The sequence below is a fragment of the Rattus norvegicus genome, chromosome 1 (genome assembly GCF_021556685.1).
Source record: "Rattus norvegicus strain SHRSP/BbbUtx chromosome 1, alternate assembly SHRSP_T2T, whole genome shotgun sequence".
In the NCBI taxonomy this organism is placed as follows: domain Eukaryota; kingdom Metazoa; phylum Chordata; class Mammalia; order Rodentia; family Muridae; genus Rattus; species Rattus norvegicus.
This window is the reverse complement of record NC_141534.1, coordinates 151,159,867-151,172,010: the sequence shown is the minus strand read 5'-3', so window position 1 is coordinate 151,172,010 and position 12,144 is coordinate 151,159,867. Positions and strand designations below refer to the sequence as shown.

Sequence of the window (12,144 nt, the reverse complement as noted above, 5' to 3'; positions counted from 1 at the left end):
AATCAATGCTTTTCTCCTGTGTCTATTGCTAAAACAATACTGTAGTACAATCAGGAAGTCACATGTATGCGCACAGTACAATGCATGGCCTCGTTTTCCCTCTACTTCTGTAGCTTTTATTTCTTCATTTTACAATAATTGTGAATAATTATGTACTGGGTACCTCATGTAAAACTGTTTTAGTTCTGATAGCTGTGTGGTCCTCAGTTGGTATGGTGTTACTCTAGTCTTTTTGTCTTTTCCTTTAGATTGTTCTTCATTTTTCATTATTTTAAGTGTATCGCGATAACTGTATATCTGTGTATACTACCATACTTTACTTTTTGCAAAATAATAATTTACTTAGGAAAAAGTCTCCTGTGGAGTAGGCTTACATAGATAATGGATGTCAACACTCACTGGCTAAATTGCTTTCCAGGAAGATTTTGCTTTTTTTTTTATTGCTGCCCACAGGACATCTTCAGAGCTCCCTGAGAGTAGCCCCTTAATTTTTTGTTATATTGTGCCTTTGGAGCGCTCAGTTGTTGGCTAGGTTTTGTCTAAGCAAATAGCCTATTTTAAACTCCATTTTTCAAGATGGAGATGAATCTAAACCCATTTTCTTGATATTAAAATTAGCTGAAAGAAATTGGAAGCGTTTTTACCCACTTTAGTGAGCAATTGTATATCTCAGTTGGCTGTTTTATTTATTTATTATGAGTATTGCTCTCAGCATGTTCAGAGCTTAATATTTCATACTGGCTTTGTTCGTGCCAGATCTCCTGAGTATGTGCTGCTTCTGTAAGCTTATACCAAAACGACCGTTTTCTTCTCAGAAAATACACCAGGTAGATTTTTAGAGAAGGTCTTGAGGAGAGCAATTGTTACCTGTTTCTGAACTTGTAATAAGTAAATAATAGCCTTTGTCACTGTGTTTCCGTACTTGGAGAACTTTAACAGTACATAAGAAGAACTATACTGTATAGTTCCAGGTTTTAAAGTAATGTCTCAGCACTTCTCCAGCACTTACAGGTTCTCAGTGAAAGGTAAAGGAGATATTGGACGCACACAGTGGCTTCAGACATGCCTGTGCTTAAGGCAGGCTTTGTTTTCTGAATGGTACTGATTCTTGCTATCAGGAGCTTGTCTCTAGGTGTCATAGTTTATATCTGCCTTAGGAGCTGGTGGACCAATGTTGCAGAATAAAGAAGAAAGTTGTTTTGAGGCAAAATTACTAACTTACTTAATAAGGATAACGATAGCAGTACTCGAGCGCGCACACACACATATAAGCCTGACTTAGCCAGTTTCATTTTGCATTGTATACAAACTGAGTTTTCTGTAAATTTTTCTCATAGTTTACTGATAACTTAGTATTATTATTTTCACAGCTGCTAGTGGTACTCTTGTCTTGATGTTTGTTTCCAGAAAGTGTGCTGGTGTGAGGATGGGGGGGGGGTGTCAATGCCACCTTTTTTTGTTATGGTTGGTGAATGGTTTTTTTTCCCCCAGACATTTTTTATTTATTTTCAGGTTTGGAATAGTAGAAAAAAAACTTTAAATTGTATTTCTATTATAAATATTTCCCTTATTCTGAACTGGAGAAAATGTTTGATTTTCTTAAAATTCAACCATACCACATTAAGTAGAGATGAACATAATTATATACATAATAATTTTACTAGCAGCCATTTAAGCACTGCCTGTTGATTACATTTTAATAGTTACTAAGGTAAGGATTTACTCATTTATGTGCTCCGGGGAACACTGAAACTTTGAGAAATGATTACCTTGGACTGTTTTTCAGTTTCTCTCCTGCATCTCTGCTCCATTGGTTGACAAGTAGGGACTGTCCTCTTCATTCAGTAGCTTCAGAGGAAGAGTAAAATTCTCTGACCACAGAGAAGAGAATTCTTGCATTGACTTAGATGTTGGGGAATGATCTAAAAAGCCAATAGTCATATTTTATCCTTTTAGGATGGAAGAAAAAATTATTAAAAATGTAATGTTTTTTCTCGATATAAGGAAAAATTTTAGTGGGTAGTAAGTTAATAAAACTTGAGGCAACCTAGAAACTTGATAATTACTAGATTTCTTTGCTGTGTATTGATTTTAGAGTTTTGAAATGCCTTTCCTAGGTGACTATGTTTTAGGAGGTAAGCTTGTTGTTGGTAACATAGGCTGTATTGATTTATGAGCTGATAACTGAGTCTGCCTGATGAATGTGCTTTTCTTAGTTTGGATGTATTAGACTTCACTTGAAGCAGTTTTGTGGCTAGTGCTTTGGTAGATGAGAGCAGATTCTTCTGTTCCTCTCATTTCCCTTCTGCTCTATGCAGGCACTTGAATCTAGTCCCCTCCTGGAGTTTTGTCCTGTACTTACTTCCTTAGTAACGTTTAGCACTCCTGACAGCTTTGAAACCTTCCCATGAGTTTAATGACACTATCTGAACTATTTGTGAACTTCTGTGTCCTTTGCAAATGTGTCTTTTTTTAACCATCAAGTAGGTAATAGAGCTTCCTAGGATCCTTAACACTTTACTCATTCTAGCCCCAGTCCTTTCTGTCTTTGGTTCCAAGATCTGAGTCTTAAAACACTGTGTACATGCCCATGCGTGCATACGTCCTTGAGGCCCCTTGTCATCCAGCTCACCAAATGTACCACCTGTGCTAGATAGACCCTGGATGTCATTCTGATCATTTATTTTACCCAGTTAATCGCAAAGTTTAACAGTAAACCTGTGGTAGAATAGGTCCACCTATTTTCCTTACCTCTCTAGCACCAGCCACATTGATATTTGCATGTTATTAGAACAGCTACCTAACCAACCTCTCCATCATTCTTTGCAGTCAGAATATACTGTTGACTGTACAATCTTGTCTAGCAGGGAATCAGTTCCCTCTTGCCTTTGGAGCTATAACTACTTAGGAATAATAATAACAACAGATAATTCTGGGTTAAATATTCTCTCTGGTAGTCTCTAAACAACTTTTAAAGCCATGGGATATTTAGAAAGGTTAGCTAGTTGCCTTAGTTAGTAAGTAGCACTATGGAATCGAAACCAAAATACTTTCCCACCACTAAACTGTGTTCTCTTGTTTTGACTTAGGCTCTCATTGTAGCCCAGGGTATCTGAACAGTCCTCCTCCCTTGGCCTCCTGAGTGCTTGGGGTTAGAGATGTGAGACACCATGCCTTGCTGAGTATCTCCTTCTAGAGCATGTACATGCACCTGTCCACAGTTTTTTCCTCCACACTACTTTACTTTATCCTTCAACTAGCTACATACGGCTCTATATCCTTTAGGAAAGGCTCAAAACATCTCAAGCCTAAAAATGCTTTAAAGAAAACAAATATTTTCAAAAAAGGCATTTTTAACATTTTTTGGAGGAACATTTCCCAAAAAGACATGACATTTTAATATCCCCATGATATAAGAAGAAGAAAGAAAGGGAAAAAAGAGAGACATAGGAAAGGTGTAAAGATAGTTTTCCATATGTGGCCTGTTTTGAATTCGTAAACTGTTGAATTCCACACATTTAATAAAAACTAAAAAGATTAGGCAGAGTGTGAAAGCCCTTTACCTGAGCTGTGGAAATGCTAATGACTGTCTCTGAAGCTGATGGGGGGGGGGGCTTGCGTACTGGTTTATCATGCACCCAGGTGTGCATAGTGTCTGCCTCGAAACACAAGGCAAATAGCTTTTCCTGGGTAATGTACTGTGGGGTAGATGAGGCTTCCTACCAATTCTCTATCAAATAAGACATTGCTATAAACAATATCACTTTAAAGATGGAGGCACTCCAAACAAATAGAATAATTTTCATTTCAAATATTTCTTTTCCTTTTACCACACTGTGTCATCTACCCTATAGTGTATGTATTTAAGGCAAAGGTCCTTCATTGAGGAACAACAAAAAATAGCTTTTCTTTCCTTCTTAGTTTTGAAAGAAAAGGTAAGTAGCTAGTATTTATTTCTTTTAAAGGGAGGGATTTTTAATTACTATTGAAAATAAAGGTAGTTACAGTAAATGTCCACTATGAAAGCCAAAGGGGTTTTGCTTTTACTTACTCCTTAATTTTTTTTGAAACAGAAGCTATCATACTGCTCTCCAAAATTTTAAAATAGCATGTTTACTATCCAAAATAATGTTTAGCTAGTTTTTAGTAGTAAAAATTGCAAGATAACAATATATGTGATAACAATATGATAGCATTTATGTTGTAATAAATCGATGTTATAGAATAACAAATTACATCAGATATGTAATTTGGAAAGAATTTCATGTAGATAAGTAAAATACTTTAGCAAGTTTCTTGAAGCATATAGTTAACATAATTTTGTAAAAAATATATTTTATAAGGAAAATTATTCTCAGACTTTTATTAAAAAGGAAAACTTAATGCTGCTGCCTTGTTCTCCTCTGAGTGATAAGATTGCAGGCTGCCCCATAATGCGCTCAGTAGCAGATTTGACTGAGTAGTTCCAGAGATCTTAGGTTGTCACACTCTTCACCTTACACTTGCAAATTGCTAAGGTTTCCTAAGGAAGCGCATGTTTTGTGGTGACTTTGGAAGATACAGTTATTTCTCATTCTGTCAGTAGTATGTATACCAAATTGTGGCTTTAAGCTACTGTTGTAGCATCTCAGCAGAGGAGGATGGCTTTTTAGCCAAGATGACCAGAAAATTAGAAAACAAAAAATCCAACCTTTTTATATCAATTTGCCACTGCTGGGTATCAGGGAATCATCTCTTTTTCACAGTTTGACTTATGAATCAGATGCTCTTTTTCACCTTAAATGGAGAAAAGAATAGATTGTGTTTTGGGGGAAAAATAGCTTGTTTTAGCTTATTCCATCTAATGTCTTGTTGATTTTCAGATGCCATCTGTATTACACTTGCTTAGTAGCTTGCCTCACTCAAGCAATTCTTGGCACAGGGAAGAGGCTCCTGGGGTCCTAGGGTAACGGATGGTGTGAGCCATAGTTAGCTGTGAGAGCATCTATGCAGAAAAGCAGTGAGAACAGGATTAGCAGGATTGGTTCATTGATTGTAACTCCTCTACTGGATGCTGGAACAGACACATTTGTTCTGTTTTTGCAGTGCTGCTAATCTAAGCACAGGACTTTGAGCCTGCTGGGGAAGGTCTCTGCCCTAGCTACATGACCAGCCAGCCCCTGAATCTCACTTTTTAATTTAATTTAATTTTATCTGTGTTTTGCCTGCATGTATATGTGGTGCATGTGCCTGAGAAGTTCAGAAGTTCTAGATTCCCTAGAACTGGAGTTGTACATGGAGCCTCCTTGTGGGTGCTGGGAACCCAACCTAGATCCTCTTTAAGGATTATTAGCATTTAATTGTTAACAGCAAAGGCTGTTAAGCACAAAGCTTTGTTTTTACAAGTGGAATTGCTTGGTCATATGATAAATCAGTGAGAAATTATTAAACTGTTTTTCTTTAACTCGCATTAGTAATTCATTGAAATTGTTGCTCCTCATTAGTAGTTGGTATAATCAGATTAAAAATTTTAATTTTCCTAGTGGATATAGAGCAGATAACTCACTGTGATGCTAATTCGTATTTCCTAACTATTAACAATGTTCATAGCAAGTCCTACTACCCTACCTCTGGTTAGGTATAGTCTCCTGTCTTTCTAGTCCTCATTCTACTGATACTCAAATTCTTGCCTCATCCTTTCCTTTAGCTTCTGATTCCTCTTAAATCACATCTCTTCCCTGTACTCTTAGCTTGTAAGGCTGGGAGTAGTTCTGCCATCTATTCTGCTTCTAAACCCCAGCTAGCAGAGGCAATTTGCATATGTTTATGGTTTTTGTTTTTTGGGTTTTTTTTTCTGTAATTTTTAGATATTTTACTAAAGGTAAAATTTTGTTTTGATTTTATTTCCGACTTCTGTGCAGAAGTTGTGGGAAGTGTTCAGGAGCTCTGCTGGCCCTAGTCTGCTCTTAATGTTCTGTCCTCTGTTCCAGTTTGGCTTGCTGTGTCATATTCAGTATGTGTGCACATGGGGATCATTTCTCAGCAAGTTAAGAGCTTTGTGCTTCCTTTGAACAGAATATTCTCTTAGTGAGATTAAGCTGTCAAAATCCATGAGTTGAAATTTTTGAATAGTTTTACCTATCTTGTCAAGCTTTGTCAAGAACCCCAACAATATCTTTTACTTACTTACTTATTTATTTATTTATTTATTTATTTATTTATTTATTTATTTATTTATTATTTGACATGGATCTGAAAGTAGGAGGGAGATATATTGGGAATAAGAAAGTATCTAAATAGGGGAGCAAGATTTTGACCAGAAAGAGAAGGGGGGCATTCTGACCACAATACATATGTGTGAAATGGTCAAAGAATAAATAAAAGTTACACTATGAACTTTATAATTCACACTTCATTCTTGGTCCTGCTTTTCCTGTCTTTCTGTGTGGCTCATTTTAGCTACTGCTGATTTGAAAGACTTTGACCTCTGTAATGTCTCTCATTTCATAGCTACTGTCCAGATTATCATGGGATTTTTCTCACCTTTCTGACCCCTGCCTTCCTAATTCAATACCTGTAACTTATCTTCATCCCTTTTATTGATGGAAAATACCCATTCCTACTGGCTAAGGAAATTTTCTTTACATGTACAATAGGCCAGAGTTGTTTAACAGAGTAAATAGTAATAGCTTAAATTTAAATTAATTAAAACTAAATTAAAAATCTGCAAAACTCTATGTGGCTCATTGATAACTGTATTTGACAGCATGTGTCTAGGTTCCTTTATTGCCTAAGTATTTTGTAAGAGCTGCACTCTGGTCTTGGGCTTTCTCATTTATTCTCTCTCTCTCTCTCTCTCTCTCTCTCTCTCTCTCTCTCTCTCTCTCTCTCTGTGTGTGTGTGTGTGTGTGTGTGTGTGTGTGTGTTAAACGTTTGGTCAATGAATTACATACATACATTCTTTCTAAATACCCTATCTCTTGCCTCAATCACCTTTACATAGTTCTGCTTGGTGTGAATAGACTTTTCATATATTCCTGACAGAAAGATACTCAGATTTTACAACTTCTTTTCTTCACTCATCATACAAGATGGTGGTAATTCGGTATATTGCCTTTATGCTAAAGCATAGTACAATAGTGACCATGCAGTACTTATATTTGCCTCGTCATATTCCACATTTAAATATATGTTGAGTTGAAATTATTCTCTACTTCTAGGTATTTCCTTTGGGTTAATATGACATTTGTATAGCTGTGAAAGTGTCTAGTCTGTTAAAGTGACTATAAAAGTCTTCCTTGTAGCTGCCTAAGCTCTGCTTTTTACCTGATCTCCTTTTGACTAATTGGAACTCTAGTCAGTTTAAAGGCTTGAACTGTGTTTTTTTGCTCTTTTGGCCAGCTAGAATCCAGCCTGTAGGTATTTATACATCAACAGTAGCAGGCCACTGTGACTCTCCTTATACTCCGTTGAATCATATCATTGTACTTTCTTAAGTCCAGAATGTCTGTTTTGCTTTAAAATAGTAACCAGACAACATCCATCATAAACAAAATAATCTCTCCTGTGACTTAGCAAGTCATTATATTCTGCAGCTTCCCTTCCTTGGTTAGGTTTATTTGGTTTGTTTGTTTGGTTGGTCTGTTTTTGCTTTTCATATTGTATTGTGGTTTGCTTTCTGATCAGAAGATAATTGTGGCTATTATTCAAATTACACAGCTCTGGAACTTTTTTTTAGGTTGCTTATCTATTAACTGGTAGAGCAAGAATTAGAACCAATGCTTATGTGCACACACATGCTCATTGGGTGGGTGTGTGTGTGTGTGTGTGTGTGTGTGTGTGTCTACAATCAATCCAGGTATGCTTAATACTTGGTCTTCAGTGAGATGTCTCTTGAAATGAATAATTAGTAGTGACCATAGCATGTATCAGTATCTGTGTCTCATTCCGTAGTTGTTTGATCATTTAGATGGAATCTCTGGGTTCAGATCATTGCTTTACCCCTGCATTGGTTGGACTATTGCTTGAGTTCTACAGAGGTTCAAATGTGAGAAACTTTTAAGTGTACCATACTGAGAAGTGTTAGATTCTTTACAAATGAGGGGTTTGTACAAAGTAATTGGGCCACTGAGGTCATAATTAGGTCAGAAGGGAGTGAATTGGTCCATGGGAGTGAAGTCCTCTGAGGGTGGTAGTTCTAAAAGAGCAACCATGGCTTCATAATCTGGCTTCCTGTCTCATCATGTGATTTTTTTTTTCTGCATTGTTCCTGCCAATTGCTGTGCCATCTGCCATGAGGCTCTCACCAGAGGTCAAACCTCTGGGGTCACCCACTCTTGGACTGTTGGACTTAAAACAACAAGCAAAGTAGCCGCTATGTAAAGTATGCTTGTATTTTGTTACAGGGACAGCAAACAGTCTACTCAGTGACTTGCCAGGTGTGAGACGTGAGCCAGTTCTATGAGTTCTCTAATTTCCTCACCTGTGAAGTTTCTACCTCCAAAGGACATTGTGATTAGAGGGGACAATTCAGGCAAAGCATTTATCATGAAAGTCCTCTTCTGTTCTAATCTTGTCCTGCTATGAGTTCACTGGCAGCTTCTTTGGTCTGTTCTACCCCATTGTCTTTTTACTGGCAGAGGCAATATGATACCTAAGTGAACTTCCAGTAAACAGAGAAAACCCAGCCAGACAGACATGGAGATACACCTGTAATTCCGGTGTTATGTAGTGAGAGACCCTCTCTCAACCATACACCCCAGGCCCCCAAAAAAGAACCTGGAGAAAGGAAAGCTGTATTAGAGTGATATTTGTTCCCAGCTGCTAGTTAGAATGCTCAAACCAGAGAGTAGGAGCATAAAATGACAAGTAGCAGGTGAATGGGGCATTTTATTTTATTTTTTTAAGTTCTAGGAGTTGTATCTCTTTGGACAGCAGTCTTGTTTGTTTATGTATATGAGTATTTTGTTTTCATATATTTGTGTAACATGTGCATACGTGGTATCAAGGTCAGAAAAGGGCATTGGATCCCCTGGATCTGCCATGTGGGTGTTGAACTTGGTCTGTCTGCAAAGAGCAGTATGTGCTCTTATGCTCTTAAACTTTGAGCCATCTCTCCAATTCTAGACACTATGTCTTCTTGTTTTTCTTAGAACACTTATATATACCTTTTTATTTTATTTTTTATTTTTGCATTCATAAAATATAAAGCCATATTCCTAGAACAGCACCCACAATTGAGATGCTCCTTTGCTAGACCTGTCAATGGTGGCAAGAGGTATAGACAGCTCCCTGCTACCTATAGCTGTCTGAATTGTTTGTTTGTTTTCTTGGTTTGAAGTTTTTGTTTGTTTGTTTTTCTACATAATACTTTCATCAATTATCTAGGGGTTTCATACCATAATCACAATTACTTCCCAGTCCTTTCATGTCTGTATCCTACCTTTGTGACCTCCTCCTCAAAAAGTAAAATTAAGAATAAAAAAAGAAAATCCAATTTATTTACCTCTGTGCTCACTGAAACATGGAGCATGGCCAGACTCATTAGGCTGCCCCTATGGTAGAGCTGAGTCCTTCCACAGCCTGCATCCCTGCCAGAGGACGTCATTTCTGAGTTCTTTTCATATAACAGTCAGGCAAGGCTGGAGCCTTGACTGCAGTAAAAAATTTGAGGATGGACCAATATGAAGCTGACATGGAGTTTGTTCAAAGGATTTTTTTGGTTTTGTTTTTTGTTGTTGTTTTGTTTTGTTTTTTAATGTGATTTTTAAGGGCAGAGAAAGAGGGGCACTAAGGGAAAGAATAAATCATACCTAGGTGTATGTATGAGCTTCTTCCAGTAAAGCTGCGCTTTATTGTGTTCGCAGTAATCATACATGTAACTCTGAGTTTCAGAGCTGTGGTCTTCAAAGGGTTGCTGAGAAATGCAAATGAGGGGCCAGATGGTGGAGGTGCTTCCTAAGGCTGCTGATCTGAGTTTGCTTTTCAGGACCCACATGGTAGAAAGCGAACAAGTCCTCTGACTTCACATGAATGTGCATCTATCTACACACCAAATAAATGTAATACCTACATACAGGAAAATTCCTGAGGTAAAAGACAGGCTTAGAGTCGATAAGGTCACATTCTAAATCATGGACATCTTCACTATAAACAAAAGTTAATAGTCTTTGTGAGAGTTCCAGAAAATATCCAAGAGTAGAGTAAGACTATACCTGAGATCCTCAATTTCCAGACTTTAAGTCTGGCTCTGTGATTACTGCTTTAACATTATTTGAAAATATCTCTGTAAAATGAATGTTGTCTGCACAGCAAATTTTGTTCTGTGTGATGGAATTCTTGATTCTCAGCTGACAATAGATTTCACATAGTCCCTAGAGTGAGGAAGTCCTTTTCTTTCCCATATCCCCATAACTTCCCCTCTCCTTAAACCCTACTCACCTTCAAAAGTTTTTGGGTCTCCACTGAAGTATTCTTTGATGTTGGGTTACACTTCAGTAGATTTTGATTTAGAAGGTGTTCTCATTATATCTTTGACTCTGTTTGGCAAGCCAAAGTGAGTTGGGATGATGGTTTTCTAGGCTCTGACTTGGGAGGTGAAACAGGGATGAGTCCAGGAGTTCAAAGCTGAGATGGACAATGTAGTCCCACTGTAGACCCTATTTCAGGAATTAGAGGTAGGCTCAGAAAGATTTCACTATTGAACATTAATGTTGTCCTAAATGTCAGGTGATTTTATGTCAGAGAATGATGACGAGGAAAATGCTAGAGAAAGAAGGCACTCACTGTAGGTCCTTAATAGACCCACATTTTGTTATAACAATTGGAATAATTTTCTTAGAGTAACTAAATGTCCCTTAAAAGAAAATAAAAGAGCTTCATTTAGATAACACAATGTTTTTTATATGCAGAGTTTCTTTGAAAGTCAAGTGAAATATTTTAGATTAAAAAATTAACATTTAAGCCCTTGGTCCTGCCAAGACTGAACCCCCAGTGAACGTGATTGTTGGGGGGAGGGTGGTAATGGGGGGAGGATGGGGAGGGGAAGCCCATATAGAAGGGGGGGGAGGGGTTAGGGGGATGTTGGCCCGGAAACCGGGAAGGGGAATAACAATCGAAATGTAAATAAGAAATACTCAAGTTAATAAAGATAAAAAAATTAACATTTAACGTTACTGATTTGTCTTCAATATAGTTGATTCATTCTTCTTAATAAGAAACATTCTGCTTTTAATACATATTTAATTACATCCTTAGTATAACCATTAATATTAGCAAATGATTTCATTCCTGAGTTTGAAAGTTTGTTCCTGATAGTGTAGAAATTTTCTCAGACTACAAACAAATCATTTACAGAAGCTATTTAGGTGACAGATTAGAAGCTATTTTGCGTTTTCAGTACCTTAACTTTTTCAGAGAAAGCACTAAATAATTGAGAGTACTTGTCAGTACAGAGAGAATGATACTCCAGCTCACTACTGTGTGGTCATTTGATCTAGATTTATGGTATTCCTTAAAATAAGTTATGGTTGGAAGAGTATTTCATACTGGCCAGAACCTTTGCATGTTAATACTGAGAGAAGGGATAATGTTGGTTGATAAAAGAGGAAAGATGATTTTGTACTAAAAGTAAATACTTGGATACTACCTTGCTGTTTGTTAGGACCTCGAAGAGATGAAAGATTATTAAATAATATTCCTCCAGGTAAACAGAAAGTAGGTAAGATAGCTGTACCCTTAGCTAGCATGTTCTACAAGCTCAGCATTTTTATTCCACCTTTTTGGATTGTTGTGGATGGAACCCAGGGACTTGTACATGCTGAGAGGAAGTACTGTGCCACTGATTGACTCTAGCTGAACTGAGAATTTTTCTAAAATCATGACCTCAGGAAATCTGCTTATTTCATCATGTGTTGACTAGTTTTTACGTTAGTTTAACACAAGCTAGAGTCATCTGAGAGCAGGGAGCCTCAATTGAGAAAATGGTTCCCTAAAGTTCAGGCTGAATAGACAAAATTTTAGGACAATTTTTTAAATTAGTGATTGTTGTGGGAAAACCTGCCTGTTGTTGGGTGATGCTACCCTTGGCTAGGTGCTATAAGAAGGCAGGCTGAGAAAGCCATGGGGAACAAACCTGTAAGCAGTATCCTTCCATGGCCTCTGTAT

The 12,144-nt window shown here is 37.3% G+C and overlaps 1 protein-coding gene across 29 annotated transcripts in view; it reads left to right on the top strand.

Annotated features, from left to right (window-relative positions):
• Nucleotides 1–12,144, top strand: part of Zfand6 (zinc finger AN1-type containing 6) — a 70,642-nt gene that overhangs the window by 11,997 nt on the left and 46,501 nt on the right. The gene's annotated exons all lie outside the window — the stretch shown is intronic.